This window comes from Rhinolophus sinicus, chromosome 11 (genome assembly GCF_057876585.1).
Source record: "Rhinolophus sinicus isolate RSI-liver-muscle chromosome 11, RSI-T2T, whole genome shotgun sequence".
NCBI lineage: Eukaryota > Metazoa > Chordata > Mammalia > Chiroptera > Rhinolophidae > Rhinolophus > Rhinolophus sinicus.
Genome location: NC_142511.1, coordinates 11,642,393 through 11,663,807, shown reverse-complemented (window position 1 = coordinate 11,663,807; position 21,415 = coordinate 11,642,393). Strand labels below are relative to the sequence as shown.

The 21,415-nt window shown below is 45.2% G+C and overlaps 1 long non-coding RNA gene across 1 annotated transcript in view; it reads right to left on the bottom strand.

Annotated features, from left to right (window-relative positions):
* Positions 1-14,378, bottom strand: part of LOC141569335 (uncharacterized) — a 31,967-nt gene extending 17,589 nt beyond the window's left edge. Inside the window, exons 1-2 of the long non-coding RNA XR_012492862.2 lie at positions 14,253-14,378; positions 12,464-13,436 (exon numbers count right to left, since the gene is read on the bottom strand). This is a non-coding gene — a long non-coding RNA (uncharacterized LOC141569335). The remainder of the gene's footprint in view (positions 1-12,463; positions 13,437-14,252) is intronic.
* Between the last annotated feature and the right edge of the window lie 7,037 nt (positions 14,379-21,415).

Sequence of the window (21,415 nt, the reverse complement as noted above, 5' to 3'; positions counted from 1 at the left end):
GTCTCCTTTAGGGTGAGGGTCTCTCCAAGGCCTAGGAACTAATCTCATATGCTCACACCCAGAGAACAGTACAGGTGTACACCTGACTTACATGGCCCGGAGAAGGGTTTGTCACTGACAACCAGAGGAGAGGAGGAAGAGCCCAGGATTCTTTACCTGAAAGGAAAGTTTATAAGACATAAGTTCAAAGGCAGCCTGGGTGCCATGTGCTGAAAGGTGTGTGTGTGGTGGAGATCAAGGGTTATGGGAGGACAGTCATTTGAATTCCCTCATGTGGCTTTGCAACACATCATGCGAGGCGTTCCCCCTACAGACTTACTTTCCTCATGATCAAATTTCAGTTTGACTCAAGTGAGTATTAGAACAGGTGCGTTTACCATCGGTACACCATAGCAAGAACTCAGGGAGATAGTTTGTTCCTAGAAGAAACCATTCTGAAATTAAATGCTATGTTTTGGGCATTTTGTCTGTTTTAAGAGTCAGAATCAGGAACAAAACTGATAGCTCAATGCATCCTTGGTTCTTGCAAAGCACCCCAAACAGAAACCAGCCTCCAAGTGCTGCTTCTTCCTGAGCTCCCACTGCTGTCAAAGCAAAATCTCACTGCAAGCTGACTCTGCCAACCAAGCCAACCCCCTAATAGATTTCTACGTCCCAGCCTGCTTTCTTGTCCCCTGATACCCAGGCTCTTTCTCTCCTGAAGGCTTTGCCACTGCTGTCCCTACTGTCTGAATAGTTTTCTTCTGGCTCCTGAACAGGATGTCTCATTCTCATTCTTCAGTTCTCAGCTTAGATGTCACCCACTCAGAGAAGCCCTTACTGACCTCTGTAACTCATTCCCCCACATTTATGTCTTCCATTACTCCCCTCTTTCTTTCTTTCCTTGTACTTAGAACAATCTTTAATTGTCTTGTTTACTTACTTTTGTATTGCTGGCTCCCCCATGAATGGGTAAGTTACTTCTGGTAAGTTCCTCCTGGGTAAGGTGGAGCACACTGCTTTCGCCTCAGCTTTCAGTAAATATTTGTAGAATTAATGAAAAGTGTAAAATAGGATTTCTCAAGGTGGGGGTTCTCAAATTTCAGCATGTAAGGGAAGCAGTTGGAAGCCTTTTCACTTAACGTTGCTCTATCTTCACTCCCAGAATTCCTGGTTCTGAATGTGTGGGCAGGGACGTTAGACACAAGTGCCCAAGTGCTGCTAATGCTGCTGGTCCAGGGACCATAGTTTGAGGGACACTGCACAAGACCAAACCCCATCTGTACCCCATAAAGCACATCTGTTGGCGAGTCACAGGGAGGAGCTTGGGAGGAGGGATCAAGTGGGAGAAAAAGAAGTCAAGACAACTGATCTCAAAGGTACTATGGGAAAGGTAAGGGCTCCAGGACAATGGCCAGGTCTCTTTCTACTCAGAGAACCTGGGCTTCTGAGATAAAAGGCTGCTTTTCCAATGAGGACGCCCTGGTGATAAACACATCTTTCCTTCTGTGGCCGCCAGAATAAGCAGAGCTAAATAGTGGTTCATAGGCCACCAAAATGAGTATCGATCGTGTTCAGCAGTTGGCAATGGTTACCTGCGTTCACCAATTCTGGCTTCAACAATCCAAAAAGATCTCAACCAGAGGTTAAAAAGTAGGAAAAAGAGAAATTCTTGTCTTCATTCAAAGACAGTTTTTCCCAAAGTGTATTTTGAAGAACATGGTTAGTTCTGTAAAATCATGCCATGACACGAGTTCCATAGTCAAATGAAATGAGAGGATCCTGAAAGCCATAGCCCATTTTTGGGGACTCACAGTGCACATCTGAGAAGTCTTGTAGTCAAGAAATCAGTTTAAGATTAAGCTCAGTCTTTGGAAATAGGAGCAAAGAGCATTTTTGCTTATAACACACATCCTGTGACACGCACTTGGAGACGCACTGTCTTTGAGGACCTTCTCTCTTCAAAGGGAGGAATTCCCTCCCCCCCCCATGGAAACTTTATGCAGGCACGTGAGGACAATCTGATTCACACAATGCGCAGTAGGCAGCCTCCAGCCTCAATTCCCAGACAGGCAGGAGAGGAAGTATCCAGAAGGTTCCAGTTCTGTTCCCTTCCAGATGTAAAGCTGCCTGGAGGTATGACCTTAATTGCTGTCTGGGCTGCTCTTTAATGGGGCAGTTAGGGTGGGAGGAAGAGGAGGAGGAAGCTCTGGGAGTAGGTGATAGGCAGCCAGGAAAGTGCCGGGCTAGGGAGCATCAAGTGGAATTTTCCTGTGGAAATCCTTTTGAACTAAGTGGATTTGAATGTTGCACCCCTGGTTGCCTAGATCCCATGGCGAAGTGATTTGGTCTTCATTTTCCAGTAATGATTAACGTGGCTGTAGTCACTGCAGTTTAGGGACAGTTTGTCTGATGGAAACAAAGAGGAAACCCCTCCCTGAGCCCCTCAGCAAAACCTGCTTCCCACTTCTGACTGTTGGTGGAAGAGGAGAGACACCAAAATAGGCCTGTGTTTGGAAGGATGGTTCTGCCTTCAAACACTTCTCAGTGTCTTCTTTTATTTTTTAACAAAGCACCCATTTGGGGGCTAATGGATGATATTTTCATAAGTCCTTCTAGTGAAACTCTAGAGATGGTGTTTTTGGGTGAGGAAGCAGAAGCCAAGAGGCCCCAATCTTTTGAGGGCAGAAGGCAAGAATGTGGTATCTCGTCTGCTAACCCATTGAAGACCTCTGATGCCACTTGGCGAGTTGTCTGGGTCCCACATTTCACTTTGAATAAATAAATTGGATCTGATAACCAAGTGAAGTCAAATGGTCATGGCCCTGGGATGGGATGCCATTTATATAGCCACTGCTTCCCAGAAAAGCCACCTCACCCCCCTCCAGCAACCAACCAACTCCAAAATGCATGGCTTCGTTTTATTTTGTTTCCAAAAGTTTTTCCTATCTCCTTTCTTCACACCCCTCCCTCCCCCCACCCCCTCCCTCCCTTCTTTCCTTTTCTCAATGAAAAAGGGTAACAAAATATTACTCATTTGAGAGAGGTGACAATAGGGAGCCATCAGAATCTATATCTGGGAGTAAGAGGAAAGCATCCTTTTCTGTGACATGGTACATGTCATAAAATGTCAAAACAAGGAAGGACCTCAGGGATTGTCCTGACTCACCCACTCAAAGAAGATGAACCCTTAAAGGCCAAGCCCTGGTGCGGGATTCTTATTTACTTTACAGCACTATCTCTTTCTGCTACTCCAGCTGGATGTGGGAGCAGTATTTGTGATGCATTAATAATTTCACGAGTTCTGCTGGAGCTCCGTCTGAAGCTCCATCCGGCATGACATGATACTTTTGGTGCCTTTAAGCTGGAGCATCCTCTGGATGGTGCTGGGGCCTGGTCAGCTTGGTCATATTCGTGGGCTCCCTGGGTGGGCTGAGCGGTAGGGATGACATAACCAGCCTCACAAGAAAGGCTGCTTATCCCAAAACTAAAGGTATTGCAAACATGCTTGGTCACTCAGTCAAAATTAATTTTCCAACATTAGAAAGTTTGAGGCATCTGTGATGGAGAAAGGGAAACTGAGTAAGGTGTGGAATACACCAGGCTCAAGGAAACCCACCAGGACTCTGGCATCACTTGAAGCCCCCGGGTAATTTCATGAGATGACAGCCAAGTTCAGATTCTGGGCCTCAACCATGCGGTGAAAAGTTATCTCCTACAATGGGTGGTCACCATGTAATTCAAGGCCTGTGGCTGACACAGAAACTACTCAGCTCATTCCTCCTCCAAGGGGTATTTCCCTGTTCGGAGTCTCGCGTCATTTGATGCTATGGAGCCAGTGGCACAGAGCAGGGCAATGTCTGTTCTAGACAATTGATTCCTTATCCTGTGACAGAGGGACGTCCTATTCTGTGGACTTTCTTGTGATGGGCAATGTTGTCAAGTGTCAATTACTTGTTAGCCACATTCTTAAAGTTAATATGGAATGACAGGAACTAACTCTTCATTATACCTGTGACTGCAGTAATAAAAATAATCTTCACTGTAGAGTGTAGAGATAGTGATGGACCGGGCAGGGACGGTGGAAACAAGAACAGGAAAAGGGACTCAGAAAGGGACAGAGAGTTCTGCAGGTGGAAGAGTGTGTTGCTGTTGGAATTTCTCAAATCGTGGCCAAGTCTTCGTCTACTCATGTATGTTGTCCAAAGTAATAACCTGAGCAATGAATGAAATACAAAGCATGAGCAAGTACATTTTTCAGAGCAGAGATATGAATATGTGGTTTACAGACTCCAAGTGAATCCCCATGACTGGACTGACTCACACCGGATAGAATAGAATTGACACGCTCCTCAGTTACAGCCCCAAAGAGACGTGGTCATCAGGCCCCTAAGATGGCTAAGGACATAAAGACCATTGAATACTACGGTTGGGAGGACATTGCAGGTCACATAGCCCTTTACGCTGCCTTCCTGGCTCTCAGACAATGAGTGACTTGGGAGGGAGGGAGCTCCTACCTCTGATTTTGTCCAGAATACCCTGAAATGAGGGTGGTGTCCAGGCAACCAAGAGGCCATCAATCTCTTCTAGTGTTTAGTTTTAAAGGAACCACATGGTGTGGGTAAGAGTGGTTCATATGAACCACATATGAACACATGATATTGTCTGATACAGGGCTGAGCTCATTTAATACTCTCAACAGCCCTAATGAGGTAGGCACTTCGTTTTACAGATCAAGAGACCAACACATAGAAAGAGTGAGTAGCTTACTGGAGACCACAGTTAGCAAGTGGCAGAGCTAGTCGGGCACAGACTCAAGTTGGCCTCATCTCACACGTTAGATTCTTAACAGTAGTATTTTAGTCCCCCCTTGGCAAGGAAATCCTACTACTATGAAATGGTTCTCTTGTATTTGCTGAATGATTGGTTTTGATTTAAGGGTCAAAAGACGTTTCCCTTATAACGCATGTTAGGGTTGTCAGATTTAGCAAAGAAAAATAGAGTACCAAGGACTTTTGAATTCCAGATAGATAACATCATTTTTTAGTTTAACTACTTTTAGTATAAGTATCCCAAATATTGCATGGGACCAACTTAATCCTAAAAATCTATTGTTTTATCTGAAATTCAGAATTACTGGCTATTTGTATCTTATCTGGCATCCATATCGATCATGAATGAGACCAAGTTGGTGAGTTTAGTCCCTCTGTAGGCCATTTAGTGTTGCCCTCTTCTGTCACCCCTCCTGGGGACCTCTTTATCTAAGGCTTCTGGGAATCCTCTCAGTCCCACAGTATCTCAGTGTCTACATAAACGGTAGACTACAGTATATTCTAATTTATTTATCTTAAAATAATAATCAAATGGTTGATACATACAGAAGAATAGATATAACATATTCTAGTTACTAATTGCTGAATCAGGCGTTATAGCACGTTCAGCATAACAAGATAAGGCCAGTTGTTTTCCAAAATGATGGTACAAATATTATTCTTCCATTGGTGTACCCGAGTTCCCTTTGTTCAATATCCCCACCACACATGGGGTATTGTCAGAAGTTTTAACTTTTGCCCTTGTCAGTGGGTGTGAAGTGTTCTCTCACTGTGACTTCAATTTGCATTTCCCTTGATAGCTAATGAGGTTGAGAATCTCTTCCCAAGTTCATTATCTCTTTGTTTTTTCAGATGTTTGTTTGAATTCCAAGTAGTGCTGGGGCCTAAAATGTCCATTGTTTTAAAGAAGATACTCAGAGATAGTAATGTGGGGGAAAGAGTAAGCAGAGAACGCTCCAGATGTACGATGCACATTAGCCCTCAATGAGCAGAAGGAAACTGCTGTATACAGCACTACCCAGAAACCCCTCAGATGACCAGCCACCACTTAGTTCCTCCCCATTGGCAGCTAGCTACTGCGAAAAATAATTTCCAAGCCTGAGGGACCCGGATTTAAATTCTACAGTACTACCTAGTTATCTGGCAGCAAGTTACTTTGTTATCTCTAAGTCTCAGTTTTCTTATCTATAAAACTGGTACGAAAAAATGTGCCTTGCAGAGTTGCTCTAGGATTAAACAAGATAGCAAATGGAAAGGACTGCCAGGTAGGTGCTCAACTAATGTTGCTTTCTCCCAGGCTTCTTTACATTAAAGAACTGACCAGAAGAAAAACACCTCAAGGGAACCAATATTCTTTTCCAAAGCATTGGAACACATTGTCAGGGAGTTTGCATGTATGATCTTATTTGTGGCAGAGGTAAGCCTAGGGTTTTTCCTAGAATGAAAAGAGTGAGTGGATTTTGGAGGCAATCGGACCTGATGAGTCCTTTCCAGGCAATACTGTGAATAGATCATTCTGAGAGCTGAGTATCAGCCCTCACCCTGACATACCCTCAGAAGGAGATTCCACTATCACCAGATTCCCAACTCATGTTTCATAAGCAGTATATGGTTCAGAGTTCTTCCTGATGTCTTACTTAGAATCCCTCTTGCCTCAGAATAAGGTGTGCTCTCTTCTGTGAGTGAGGGAGCATTGCTATGGACAGACTACGTACGTGAACTACATGGCAACATCCTGTTGCGTTTCAAGTTCTGCCAGCTGCCTCTCTGGCCTGATCTAGTAATCTGGAACCCGGAGCCCAGGCCAGACCTCTTGATTCACATGAGAAAAACTAAGGCCCTGAGAGGTCCAGTAGCTGGTTCTGATACTGCAACTAGGAAGAGGCAAAGGCCGGATTCCAACTCAAGTTTTCTGAGTCACAGATTTAGATTTCTTTTCTTTTTTTTTCCTGTTCTCTTTCACCGAGGGTCTCCTTTTACTGGGCACGTGTCCAAAGGTGACTCAGAATTCTCAGCCATCTCCAAGGGCTGATTTCAAACATCTTAGCCTGGGAGTCACAAGACCCTAGTCCCAGTTTGGGGTTCTTTAGAACCGTTCCTCTAGAGAATGCAGTGAGAATAGAGATTTTGTTTATGGGTTTTTGAGGGATACTGAGTGTCACAGGTGAAGCAGGAATATCCTTTGGACATTTTTTTTCTAATGCAGAGAGGTTTTATAACATTCAGCCCATTTTTAAAAGGAGGTCCAGGACCTAAAAAAATGGCTAAGAAATAAATTAATTCATTAAGCAAATATCTTTCAAGTGCTTACTGTATGTGACGTACTCTACTAGGCCCACTGAATATCATAGAAATAAAATAGACATGATCCCCTCACAGCACTTACAAAGTAATGAGAGAGGCAAATGAGAAACAAACACATGAAATAACACCTTGCGACAGACTGAAAGAAAAATAAAACAATCAACAGGTTAAAAACTACTGATCTAACTAGACTTTGTATTTCTCTCTGGACTTTATATTCGAATTTCCTCTCCTGAGAAAGTCAGACCTCTCCAGAAACAGCCTCTGGATAACTTCTCAGTTGTAAGGTGAAGGGATATAGTTAAGTCCCGAAGTCCTCTGCCCCTCCTTCCCATTAACAGGGTTATTTTTCACAGCCAGGCTGATTAGATTAACCCTTTGTTCCTCCTTGCCTCCCAGGCAGGAAGGATCATTCCAGATCTCTAGAAATAAAAGCAAGTCTCTTTGGCCAAGATCAGCAATGTAGTCTTTTCCCCCTTGCAGAATCTCCCTGCCGATTATAGCTGCTGCTTGTGTAAGACTGAAAGATCTGAAAGTCCCCAGAAGGTCAAACCACCAAGAAGCACTGAATTTTAAAAATTTGTGTATTCTCCTAATGAGGATGTTGTTCAGAATTTTATCTCAGATCAGGTTTCTTCTTTTCCCCTTGTTGAGTGGATTTTTCATATGTGCACATCTGTTGTTTAAAAATGCAAATAATTTATACCCCACCCCCCTGTATCCAATCCTTAACAAACAATGTGACATTGTGCAACTGGAAGTTTTGCTATTTCAGAATTAATGTCCTAAATTTACCTATGGGAGTGGGCAGGAGAAAAGGGGTGACCTGTTGAAAGTCTTAACAACTCAATGGCAAAGCTGAAATTTGAAGCTATGACACCTGATTATTGGGTCTCTGCTCTCCAGGCACTAGATTAGATCCCATGGCCTCGCTTAGATTACACATATATGTGCACACAATGTTATCAGAAAGTGGGGTCAGTTAATTAGAATTTTCAGTCCTTACTAATTCTAGGGAAAGTGTCACACCATCCATTGAAAGGCCAGTTCTGAGTTAGAGAAAACCAGACTGTCAATTAAGCGTGAATGCATGGCTGTAACACTTTGAAGGGAGGACACAAACACCAGTAAATGAAAATTTTAAAAAACATGTAGGGAAGATCATGGAAATGCTTGGAGGGTGAATAATGAAAGGTTAATGATGATGTACAGTTAAGGTTACCAGGTCAGGATCTGAAATCCTGTTGGTTGTTCAAAGGGAGCCCGAACTGCTTTGAACTCAGCAGATGGCTTCTCTTTTCCATTACCTGTCTTCCTACCTCCATCTTCCCCTGCATTTCTCCCTCACATCCGTTCATATCTTGGATCTGGTGGGGAGGTGACATTCCCTGAAATCTGTAAGGAGCTCGTGAGCTTCCAAGCCAGAACTCCATTTCTGAGTAGAGTATGCCCTATGCTTTGGGGCTAAAGAAGTGTCGAGAAAGTGGCCTTATTCCAATCACTCACAGCACTGAACAGGTGAGCCAGCCTAAACTGGCGTGGGAATTGGTTCCAGTGTTTGGAGAAAGAATCAAAATTTATTGTGGGGGTGAATGTCAACCAACAATGCATTCAATATAAGAAGTCAGAAAGGCAAGCCTATGTACACTACACTAAAAACACAACTGTAATAACAAAAGGTGCTGGTTTAGTTTATGACACAAATGATAAAGATCCTAATGAGTGAATTTCCTCATAGCACTTCCTTATTTACTCGAGGCAAATGTTGAGCCTTAGCACACTTGACACAAAGCCTAGACTGTGTATAAAAATCCACATAAACATTTTAATCATGTTATGGATTGAAAACTAAGGGAGGTTTTGGGCGTGTATGTGTGGGGTAAAGGGAGTGAGGGATGATGGGACAGTAAGCTGGGGTAACAGGCAGAACATACAAAAAAAGGGTGGATTGGATGATGACAAACGCCTGACCCCTCCCCTTTCTTCCTGCCGCGGGGTCCAGGATGAGAGGAGCCATGCCACATAGCAGCTACACCAAAATAGAACTAATAGCATTTTTGCTGTTTGGAAACAAGTATTCCCCAACATATGATTTTTCCCAGAAGACTTGAATCTAGGGCCTAACAGGTCTCAGCTGAAATCCTGGAATTGGCTGAGTCACAATAACTACGTATGAAAAAAGACTCCCCTATCCAGTTTGGCTTTCAGTCTCTCCTAGTGCAAGATAGGAGATCCCTCCCCTCTGCTCCCCCAGCCCAGGGACCAACGTTGTCTGGACTTCAGAGATGGGAGGACACAGTGGCCAATGTAGGGCAGCCTGTGTCAGGACACCGTCTCAGCAGTGGGCATAGATCCTGGGCCTGGCTCTCCAGAAACAGTCTTCCCAATAGCTCCCTGGGAAGAAAGCCTGACTTTCTCTCCAGTTTAGGCCCTCTTCCTTTTCTGACACTTTCTCATGGGGGAATGGAGGAGGGCGAATTTGTCTAAAGGAAATTCTAAAAGCTAATGCATTTTTAAGGCCAGAATATGATGACCTGAAGCCTATCCCCACAGAATCTCTCAGGAGTGTATAAGCACATGTGAACAGAGAGGAAGGACCCATCTGCAGGCTTGAAAGTCGGCAGACAAATTCCTATCATATGTTCAGGAAGACTCGTTTTGTGGCTAAAGTCTCGGGGAGACTGGAAATTCTTGGGATGTGGGTTACCAGAGCTGGGGCTAGGGAAGGAAAAGGGGGAAAGGAGCTATGTGCTTGTAGGTGACATTCTTGATTTTTCTTTCTTTCTTATCCCTGTAACCAATCTATTAGCAAGTCTGTCAGTCCCACCTTCAAAGCGTGTCCTGAAATCACATCTATCATCACCTTAGGCAAACCTCTGCCACTTCTCACCTAGTCAAGCATATCATCTCCTCCGACTAGTGTTTGTGCTCCTGCTTCTAATTCATTCTTCATGCAGACAATAGAGAAATGTTTTACAACGGGTCTTAGATCTCTTCATCAGTTTTCCCTTGTTCCTAGATATTCATCAAGCTCTCTTCCAAAGCCTACAAGCCTGTTTGCTGTGGTTCCTGCTCATCTCTTCAAAATCTTCTCACTGCCCTCCCTCCAAGGTCATGGTTCTCCAGCTCCACAGGAGAACATTCCCAGCCAAGCATTCTGATGCCTTGAGCCTTTGCTCTTACAGTTCTCTTTGCCTCCAATTCTCTATCCCATTTTTTTTTTTTTTTCACCTGGCTGCTCTATTTTCTTGTAGCGCGTACCCACGCACATGCGCTTTCTGTGAGAGGTTTCGGAGGCTTTCATCATCTAAAGTAGCAAAACGCCTATCCCTACCCCTCAGTTGCTATCTCATCGCTGTTATTTCACTTCTGGCATTTATCGTAATCTAATCATCTTCTTCATTAATCTCTTCTTTACGAGTGTTTTCTAACTCTCCCACTAGTATGATGGCATGAGACATTTCCATCTAGAGCTGTGCTGTCCAGAGTGGTAGCCACTACATTACCATGTTGCTCTTGAGAACTTGAAATGCAGCTCGTCTGAATTGTGATGGGCTTTAAGTATAAAAGACACACCCAGAGTTTGGAGATTTAGTCTGAGTATATTATAGTCATACATTTATACTGGTTATGTCACTGGGAAATGACGTTGGTCCCTCAGCTCTTCATCTTCTGAAGAAAGAATTCAGTCAAGAGACAGTATGTGCATCAAAGGACAGCCAGAAATTTGTTAGGAAAAGCAAATACATTTGGAGACATGGACAGAGGGCTGACGCAAGAAAGAAAAGCAGCCCTGCCTTTTAATGTATGAAGGCTTTTATTTCCATGGGTAGAATTGCCTCCCCCTCTCCCTTCTCTTATCTCTCTTTCTCCCCTGAGGTGCCTAGTCCTCCCTTCTCAGGCATTTAACAATGCATTTCTTTGATTTAGGGGCAGGTGTAAACACATCCCTTGGGGTGTTCCTAACCCTGGAATCCTGTTGGGCTAGTAAGGTGTTGGTGGTCCTGACAAACAGGATATGCACTCTGCTAAGCAGATGTCTTCCTTTCTTTTCTGGCATTTCACAATGCATTTCTTTGATTTAGGGGCATATGTAAACACATCTCTTTGATTTAGGGGCATGTGTAAACACATCCCTTTGATTTAGGGGCATGTGTAAACACATCCTTTAGGGGTATGTGTAAGCCTAGACGGATGGGCAGCTGCAAGGATTCTGGGCCCAAGTCGGAGCTGCAGCAAGGGGCTTTCTAACGGGAACTGAATCTCTCCCTTCTCCTGCTCGTTTCTATCTATCTACCTACCCTATCTGTTACATATTGAAATGATCATGTTTTGGATATATTAGGTTAAAGAAAATATCATAAACCAGTATCATGTTTTTAAAACAAACCCGATAAATGTGGCTACTAGACATTTTAGATGCCATACGTGGCTCACGTTCTGTTTCTACGGGCCAGGACTAACTGGAGCATCACAGCTCTTCCTCAGTGTGCATTAAATACTTGTTTACTGAATGGTTGTTTACTCACTTCCACTTTTCCTTTGAAATTTACCAAAGAGAAGGGGCTTCTAGAATTGTCAATGAACTGTTCTCTCATTTCCTTGTTCCATCTGTTCCGAATTAGGAGAAAGACAAAGGAAAAACTAAATACCTCCAATGACAACATCAACAACAAAAGTCTCCTGAGCCATTTAGCCCTTAGCAGGGACACAAGGAAGGCAAGTGGCAGTTTCAGCAGCCAAAGATCTTCCCTTAGGTCGAGGAGGTGACATAAGCAATTTTCCCAGAACCATCTTCACAGAAGCAATAAATCAAGTAGACAGGGCAGAAGGTCTCTGGAACCTAGTCTCAGCCAGTCCTAAGGTGGTTCTCCCTTATCCTGTGAGCCAGGGCGCTGGCAGGAAAGTCTCTTCATTCACCCACCCACCTGCAAACCACATCTCCCTGCTTGTACGTTGAGAGGAAATGCAGAATTCGGAGGGTCGAAGTGGGGTGGAAAGAGGGAAATAACTGTGGGAATTGGAAAAGCTCTAAGCATTTTTTTCCAGCTCTCCTTTTAAGAGCTTCTGGAGACACAGGGTGGATTAAAATGTCAAGTTAGGGAAGAGTGAAAACTCTTAGCAAACCCATTAGCTGGGTTTATCTGATGAATCCTGAGGAGCCTGGGTCACATTTCAGTCCAACAAAACACAGGCACACATACTTCTTGGGTGTGCATGTTAAATTACTGTCAAGCAATCTGTGTGGCATTAGTATCTAAAGGACAGATGTCAACCTATTGCCGCTTCCAGAGGGCCCTGCCAGCTGAATGCAGATGTGGACAATCCCCCCTGTAGGAATCACTCACCACACCTCTGTTCCGGCTCTTTCTTCCCCTCTGCTCCCATAGTTTCTCCCCCTTGGGCACCCATCACTCTGCACCCAGCACTGAGGGCAGCTCTCGGGTTGGACCACAGTAATGTGTGATGGGTATGGCGGTGGCTTGGGGCCGGGAGCTCAGATGACCTCTCTGCACTTCTGCATTTCTCCTCCACATGAAGTCTCTTCTAGTCTTTTCTCCTCCACCCCCATCTAGCACCACCCTCCACTTCCTCCCTGACCTCACAAGCTAGTTCCCTCTGCAAGAACTGGGGTGACTGTCACCCTCTCTCTACAGCAGGAGCCACAGTCCCTGGAGAAACAAGCTCAGATTGTTCAAGGGTGATAGAATCAAGCTGGGGGCGGGGGTGGGCGCTAGAGGTTGGGCGAGGGAGATAAGAGCAACACAAAAGGGAATTTGAAAGATCTGACAAACAGTAGACTAGGTTGGAGCCAGAGGAGGAGTGGGGTGTCCCTGAGCTGACTTGAACCTCACCTCTTCTCCTTGGTTCTCTCCCAGACCTTCCTTCCCCACCCTCGGAGATCCTGGGAAGCCTGCCAGCTCCTGGACAGGGCAGTTTCAATTCTTTATTAGAAATCCCCTTCTTGGTTCTTTGGCCTCATTCCTCTCCTACTCATGGCCTCCTCCCTTTCCCATTTTGCTAATGAATTTGTTTGAAGTAAGCTGTGCCGGTGAGTTAGGGGCACCGCTGCGGAGCCATTGGTGGCCTCCAGGCCTACCTTCCAGCTTGGTTCCTACAGACCTACGTGCCTGAGCTACTGCTCCCGTGTGGCTTTCAACTCACCGTCTGCCCTCAGATAAGGGTAATGACCTTTGCAGGTCACTGCGCTGGACAACAGAACGGAGGGCCAGGCCATGGGGTGAATCTGCAGGCCTTTGTCCTTGGGTCACTCAGCTTTCATCCCGGTTTCTTGACAAGGCTGAGTTGGGGCAAGGAGACCTGCGTTTGACAATCATTTACAAATTGATTCCTCCCCTCTACCATGACTAGAGTCACATGTGCTTGTGGTAAAAAACTTCAACAGTACAGAAACGTACAGAAAAAAAGAAAGCAGTGAGGACTCCTAATTCCATAACCTAGAGAAAACGTCTCCTGGCATTTTGATATGTTTCCTTTTGCTCTTTGTTTAATGCCTATCTTCGTCCCTAGCTCTGCCTGTAACACATGACATTTACCATTTGACACTGCTGTTTTTTTTTTTCCATTGGCATTCATTTTTGAGTATTTTCACATTAAAATTTCTTCCAAAGCAATGATCAACATTTAATGACTAGATATTTGCTTTCCAAGGCTAAGACCGTGTTCTTATCCAGGAATTAGTTTTGAATTAATATTGATGACATTAACAACTCCACTCAATGCAATTCTCCTCCCCCCAACCCACCCCCACACTTCTGTCTGAAAGTTTATCAGGAAGGCAGGTGGATCAAACACCCCTTATTTTGAGGGTAGGCTCTCCAGATAAGACTTGTGGGCTTGGGGTGGGGTGGAAGGCTGGGGGTAGGAGGCGGGCATAGGGCAATTGTTTGCAGCTGCTTAAACCCCCTTTTGAAGGCCCTGCCCCTTGACCAGAGAACGTCCTCCTCAATGACAGAGTGTGAACCAGTTACCTGACAACAGCTGGGTCAGGACTCAGAACTCTGTGGGTATGTGTTTTGATGCTCAAGTAAGCAAACTGATTCAACCTTAATTCTGCCAAAATAAAACTGGATCAGACAAGGGAAGTGTTTTCCTGGAAGTGACGACATGACTCACCCATATCGTGGCTTCTTTTCCTGGTTCCCTGGGTGGCCCTTTATCTGGCGTGGACTCCAGAATGGATGCTCCCTCTCTGTGGCGATCGTAGCCATCACATCCCAAAGGGCCGCTGTCATAGCCTATGTGTCCAGTCCCCTAGAGGCACAGCTTATATTTTGGGTTCTTTGGGGCTGGCACGAGATAGGAGATTGGAGTATAAGTGGGAAGGGCAGCCAATAGCAGCTGTGAGCCCACCTCAAAGGGCCAAGGTTCTCAGATTTGAGGGTCGGCAGCTGGACTATGCAGGGCCTGCGATGGTTGGGAGTCAGAAAGGAGTGAGAGGAAAACTGAGCGTAAAGGTGAAGGAACAGGAGCAGGGCTGGAGCACCCCAAAGGCTGACTCTCATGCTTGGCCATCCAGAAAACAAGGGGACCACTGTAGGGGAGGAAAAATAAATTTCCTTCTATCCTTTGAAGTTCTGGCTACTGTATTCAAACCGACATGAGACAGATTAACAGGAGAAAATAACCAAATGTATTACTATGTACATACAGAGGCTCCATAAGAACAAGGGACCCAAGGACAAATAGGGCAGTTGAGGCTAATATCCCATTTTGGGCTAAGGGGAGGGAGGTAGGGGTCTGAGACGTCAAAGCGAAAGTAGGTCATTCACAGGTAAGGTACTAGGCAGAGATAACAAACCCAGGGCCATCGCAAGGCAGCCTACAACTGATGGAGAACGAAGCATCCAGACAAGGCGTGCTGCATGTGACGTGCTGGGAAACACAGAACAGGGGCGTTCACTGAGGGCTGGGAAGATGTCAAGGCACCAGGGAAATGTAAACCAGACTTTGAAACTGGTTCGCATTTGGAGAAGCAGAGAGGAAAGGAAGACTTGTGCTAAGGGGTGAAAAACCAGCCAGGGCGCAAGGTGAGCGTAGGGCACAGACTGTTTGGATTATAGAGGAGGGTCCTGGGAGGTAAGGCTGAGAGGCAGGTTGAAGCCAGATTATGGAAAGTGCTGGAAAGCGGGGGAGGGACTTCCGTGTCCATTATAGGCCAAGTCTTTTGCATCCTGTGCTCTAAGCCACAGTGATCTGCCCCCCACATCCACAGGGATCTGTCCCCACCCACCCCTTGCATTTTTAAATGACGCTTATTCTCTAGTATTTACGTCTTGCCTTGTATTATTTTCTCTGTTGGATATATGTGTCACACGGTACCCTAAGCAAGGTTGTAAATTTCATAAGCCAGGTCGCATAAAGATTTCCTACCTTGCTGTGGTTCAGTGTAGTCGCGTATCTTAGAAGCTGAGATATAAAGAAGGCTTGGGGAGACCCAAGGAGAAGCTGGGATCATACTGCTGTGACATTGTGCAGTAAGTGCCACCATGCACAGGCACCCTAATCGGCGTGTTTGAAGTCTGTCTGATGTGGATTTTAATGCTATTGGAGTTGCCTTGATGGTTTGGACCTGTAGTTTGCGCAGTTTCTCTATAGACCATATTTGATGTACTTCCCATCCATTAATACAGAATCCTTAAATGTAAGTGGGGGGGACGCTTTTCTGCTGAAGGGTCTTAAACTTTATAAATTCTTTTGGGTTTTGCCTGGTCAAGGTGCTTGACTTTCCTGAAAGAAAAACAAAAACAAAAACAACAAAAAACCCAACAGCAGCAACAACAGCAAAAACAACCGAAGTCCCATCATTTCACAAGAGAACTGCTGTGTGCCCCTCACCTCCGTCCCCTCCAGGGACCCTTGTCCTTTGATATTCCCAGCTGCCCTTTCTCAGCTTAATCCTGAGGAGGAAATCAACCAGGGACCTTGGGAATCAAGTGACCAAGGGCAGAAAGCAAGAACTGTACAAGCAAACATGCCTGCCTAGATGTTTGCTTTGGTTTAAAGAGTTACTGGGGATAGCATACTAACCTTTTGTTTTGCAGGGAGCTTTGTTTTCTTGGTAAATGGCTGTTTTTGAGGAGCAATTTCTTCATGTGACTGGTCAGTCTTAAAATAGACCTGACTCTCTTCTTTGTGGTTCTGCCAGGAGGGTAACAGTGACACCTGGGTCATTGATCCCACTCACATGCCAATACGAGTGTGTGGGCTTCTTATCTACCCAGGGCACAGCTGTTTGTGCATCTCACTGCCTCCTGCAGCCACAGCCTTTGGTGGCCCTGGCTACTGCCACGTGAGTTCTCACGGGAGTGTCTGCCGCTGCAGAAACTGCAGGAGACCCTCGCAGTGCAGTCTGTGCATGAACAGGCTCACAGACCTGGAGTAGGTTCCTTTGGTTCTATAGACACGCTTTAACCTGGTTTTCCACGAAGCGAGGGCAGCTAAATTGGGGCGGGGTTGAATATGAGACTGGAAAGAGGCCATACCTAGTGGTTATAAGGAACAAGGGTGAAATCTCCCCTTCCTAAGCCACAGCGTGCTCATGCGGTTGGGGGCTGGGATGTGTGTAGCTGGTTTGTTGATTGAGCCTAGCCCTCAAGACCCAGCTGATGCTGACTGTCCCCAGCTTATTTCCTCCTCCCCTTATACGTACTTTCACTGGAGTAAGGCTAGCTCTTTGCAGAGACCCCCCCAAATCCCATGCATGTGTACACCTGTGCCAGTTTTCTTGTAGTCTGGTCTTTGTTTCCTATATTCTCACTCTCCTTTTCCCCTGATAAGTCCTTCCCTTTCCTCTGCATCTATTCAATCCTTCCTATTCTTCAAGACCCAACACAAGGCCCTCCTCCATATAACCTCTCCAGAATGTTCCTTTGTTTTTCTCACAACTTGGCCCTGGTTCTCATCTCCCTATGTTGCTGGGTTAGTTTTCTATGCCCACAGAGTCTGTGAACTCCAGGAAGGCAGAGGCCAAGTTGGATTCTTTTCATGTTTTGCCCACATTACCTAAAATAGCTCTTATTCCGGAGATCACTTATCTCCCCTTTGACATTTACTTGTGAAATGCCCATAGCTAGTTGCACAAAGTTGGTGATCAATAGGCGTTTGCTGATTGGTTGGCTTTAGTCTATATGAAAGAGAAGTCAATAACCATTAAAACGATAAGAGTCTCAGCATGAGCCACGAGCCTTATTTTGGATCCTTGAAAAAAATGAGCATATCTATCTAAACACATAATGGGCTTTGCATACATTTCTCTTTCGTTTAGCTGCTGACCAAGGGGGTTTGATTCTAGCCTCTCTTATGTTTAGTTAGAACAATTTAAATTAGTAAACATTAAATGAGCATCTGCTAAGTGTGCTGGATCCTGGTAATGGGAGCTGAGGCCCTGCTCCTGGAGCAGAGAGCTGAGAAGAGTTTATCAGTCCTTGGTCAATTATTTCCTTCTTGGCCCTAATGGGAAGTGACCACGATCGCTAAGAGCAGCCACAGGTTGTTTAGGGCAAGGAAAAAAACAGGGAAGGAGTTCCAAGGGGTCAGAAGCTGAAATTAAGGATTTCAGCTTTCACGAGCACAAACTGGTTGATTCTCAAAGTAAATACTGTTCTGCGAGGTGACTCAAATGACCACTTATGCAAGTGGCACAGCAGTTACCAGAACCAGATGAGACCTCCAAGTGAGGGGAGCCAGCCCAAAACTCTTTCTGGGGAGCAGCCAAACCTTTCACAGTCATGGAACAAAATCAGCAAAGGTTTCTGAGAAGAGCTAAATTTATCCAGGTTGCCTGAGGTACTTGAGGGCATGAACTTCAGGGAAAAAAGTACCAATGAGGAAACACTGCTATGCCAGGGAGGGAGGCCAGAAAAGACAGTAGCCATGGTTGGTGAATCACAACAGAGAAAGAGGGAAATCTCCCCAATGCTGACCAGTAGCAGCTGCATAGCCATATGTGGGTGGGGCATAGGGGTGGGGTGGACGGGCTTGTGTTTAATTGAGGTACTAGAGCCGTTATGGGGATTTAGGGAGGACAGAAGACCAGGAACCACATCAAGCTTCCGCTACCTCTAATAACTTCTAGAAATGTCATGTGTTCTCCAAGAACCAGATACACAGCTGAGAGTTACAAAAGCATGTCAGCTCACAACCCTTGATCAGAGTGTGCAATGTCCGGGGTGCAATAGCTTGGTGACATAATGATAGCCTCCCACCTACGGATGGTCCAGAGAAAATGCTGAGATCATCGTTGATCTGGACAATATATCTAATTTGCAAGGAGTTGGAGGAAGCCAAGATGAAGTGGTATTTTGCCCACTCAAGGGTGACTCTCAAGGGTAAGTTGAGCAGGAGGAAGTAGGTAGGTAGGGGAGCTGATATCTATTGGTATCTTTTTTGTAAATACTATCAAGTTCAATCCTTTAAGCTATCTATTAGCCCCATTTTATAGGGCAAGAAACTGAGACTCATGGACTTCACATACTCTCATGAGGTCACGTTGATCACCATTACTAAAGTCAGGGTTCAAACAGAGGCTGTCTAGCTCCAACGTGTGGGCTCTTTGTTCTCCACAGCAGTGTTTTCCAGATCTCTCTACTCCCTTTGGCTATGAAATCCAGGGAGGACCTTCAGTCGGGTCCCAGTGTAATTAGCATGTGGGGGGGGGGGGCGGAGATCAGGAGATCCTTGCTCAGAACGCCTCCAGGATCTTGGGCCAATCCAACGCTAACAACAATCAACGAACACCACTTCTAGGCCCACTTAACACTTTCCTATTTGGAATTTCTATTTTTTTTCTAAAACGACATTTCTCTGAGAAATACACTTCACTGCGGGAAAGCTGGATGCTGTTGCCTTTTTCCCTTTGCTTTTCGCTTGTGATAACCTTTCTGGTCACATCCCAATCTCCGCGGTCTTTGTCCTCAGCACGGAGAAAGTGCATGTTTGCCCAACCTTTATGCTCCATGACTGAGCAGCGCACAGGCTCTGACCTGGACTAAGTCCATTAGCAGAGGGGTGGGTGGCCTTCTACTGACCCTTCCAGGAAACACCTCCCCTCCCCAGGTTCCCCTGGGCCCTGTGCTAGTGACAAGAGTGCTAGGATGGGGGCAGACTGGGCAGCAGCCTACTTTTCTGCAGGAAGTCCAGAAATGGTACCACCAACTTCTCCAGGATGACCCTCACATGCCTTTGCTCACCCTCAAATCCTGCCACTTCCTTCCTTCTGTCACTTCAAGCTTTGGCTACACATGCTTGCAACCCATGTTTGACACTGGAGAGGAAAACAAGCAACGAGGGTCTCAGACCTCAGTGCAAGACAGTTATTCAGAAACAGCTGTAGGCTCCTTATCTTCTCCTCCACTCTGCCTGTCCTTAGGATTTTGTCTTGGGTGTCGTCTTTCCTCAGTGTACTCATTCTCCCTGGGCAATCTCATTCTTCAGTGTGACAGCGATCACCATCTCTGTCGATGAATCTGAACTCTTTCTTCTCAGACCCCAGGACCCACATATCTGCCAGGCACCTGTACTCGGACGTCCCTCAGGACACAGAGGCCGCTCAGTTAGTAACTGTTGAATGCATGGACTGTCTAAACCTTACAGGTTGGCAGCTCAGGCAGAAGGAAGCCAGGACTTGGATGTTACAGTGCCCCTTCCATTGTTGTTGCTTTGCGAGGCGGTTTGGGGTGGTGGAGGGCTCACAAGTTTCAGAGTTACACCTGTATTCTGACCTTGTTCTAACACCTATGTGTGTCTGAGGCTACCGGTCCAGTTCTGAGGTAGGCAGTATGGAGTCCCATCCAGGATTCTAGATATGTTTCTGATGCAAGTAAGCTGGGTGGGATTGGACAAGTCTTTTTGCCTCTCTGGGTTTCCTGAGACGGTTGAATTGGATGATTTCTGAGGCCCTTTCTAACACTTCCCTTTCAGGGTGAAGCATTCTCGTGCCTCTGAACAAGACAGTTTTTCAGCCTAAGTAGCTGATCTATTTTGCTGAGAAGAGATACTGTAAATCTCAGCAACTTGGTACATTTCATTTTTTAAAATTAATTAATTAATTAATAATTAATTTTGTATAGCTTTGTCTAGACCTCTCTGAACGAGGCTGAAAACTAGTTGTGGATTTCAGCACCGTTGACAATTCTGACTTCTGCCATAGTAAATGCATGCATGGCAGGCTAGAGCTGAAGGTAAAAATACCTCCATCCTACACGGACACCTTCTTTTGTCGAACTCGCCCACTGTCCTTCCTGAAATATGGACCGGCAGAGCAGCTGGTGTCTGAGCACATGGGGCAGGCGTTTGTCTGCAGAGGTGACTCTGCATCAGGGCCTGGGACTCCAGGTCGGTAACTGCTTGATAACGTGTCAGATGCACAAAGGATAATAACTCATCTAAGTGAGTTATTTTTCCACGTATGCAGCTTGGTAGGTACGTAGTTACTCACTCGAAAACTGTTTGGGGGATACAGTTTGTGTCTGATAGTCAATTAATTTAAATTTTAATCAAAGTGACATAGGCCCTGTTGAAGCAAGTCAAATGTGCTGAAAACACTTATCAACACAGCAGTCCAATAGCCTCTCGCCCATCTCCCCCGTATTCTGCTCCCCAGAGGAAACTGCTTTCAAGTCTTTCAGCCCTTTCTTGTGATAATATACATCCATATTTTAAAATAATATGCTCCTACTGCTGTCACTTTATTAATAATTTGCCATTATTTTTATTTTCTAAATTTTTTTAACGTTTCTTTCACTTCTCTTATTTTTTTTCATTATTTTTATTTTACTGTAGATGAGTTTTTAGATCTCCTGTATGTACTCTTTTTTTCTCTCATGTGTCTGATTCCTCCAAAAGGAATTAAAAACAACATTCAGTGTTTAGATGGTTATGAACCCCTGAAAGACTGTTTGTGCTAAGCCAAGCGGTGGACTATAAATTCAACCTTTTGTTTTTTTCAGATAATTCATGATTTCCTGCTTCCTCTTCCTCCCCCCGCTCCTCTCCCTCTTCCTCTTCTTCTTTTGTCAATCACCTTTATATCTATGGCTAAATTCCCCTACACTATTTAAAGCCATTTTATATATGGGATTGATAGAGTCAAAGATTCTTTTTTTTTTCTCCAAAAAGATTTTTTTTTAAATTGGGGAGTATTGAGGGAACAGTGTGTTTCTCCAGGGCCCATCAGCTCCAAGTTGTTGGGCACAGCTCACTGGCCCATGTTGGAATCGAACCCGGAACCCTGTTGTTCAGAGCTCACACTCTAACCAACTGAGCCATCCAGCTGCCCC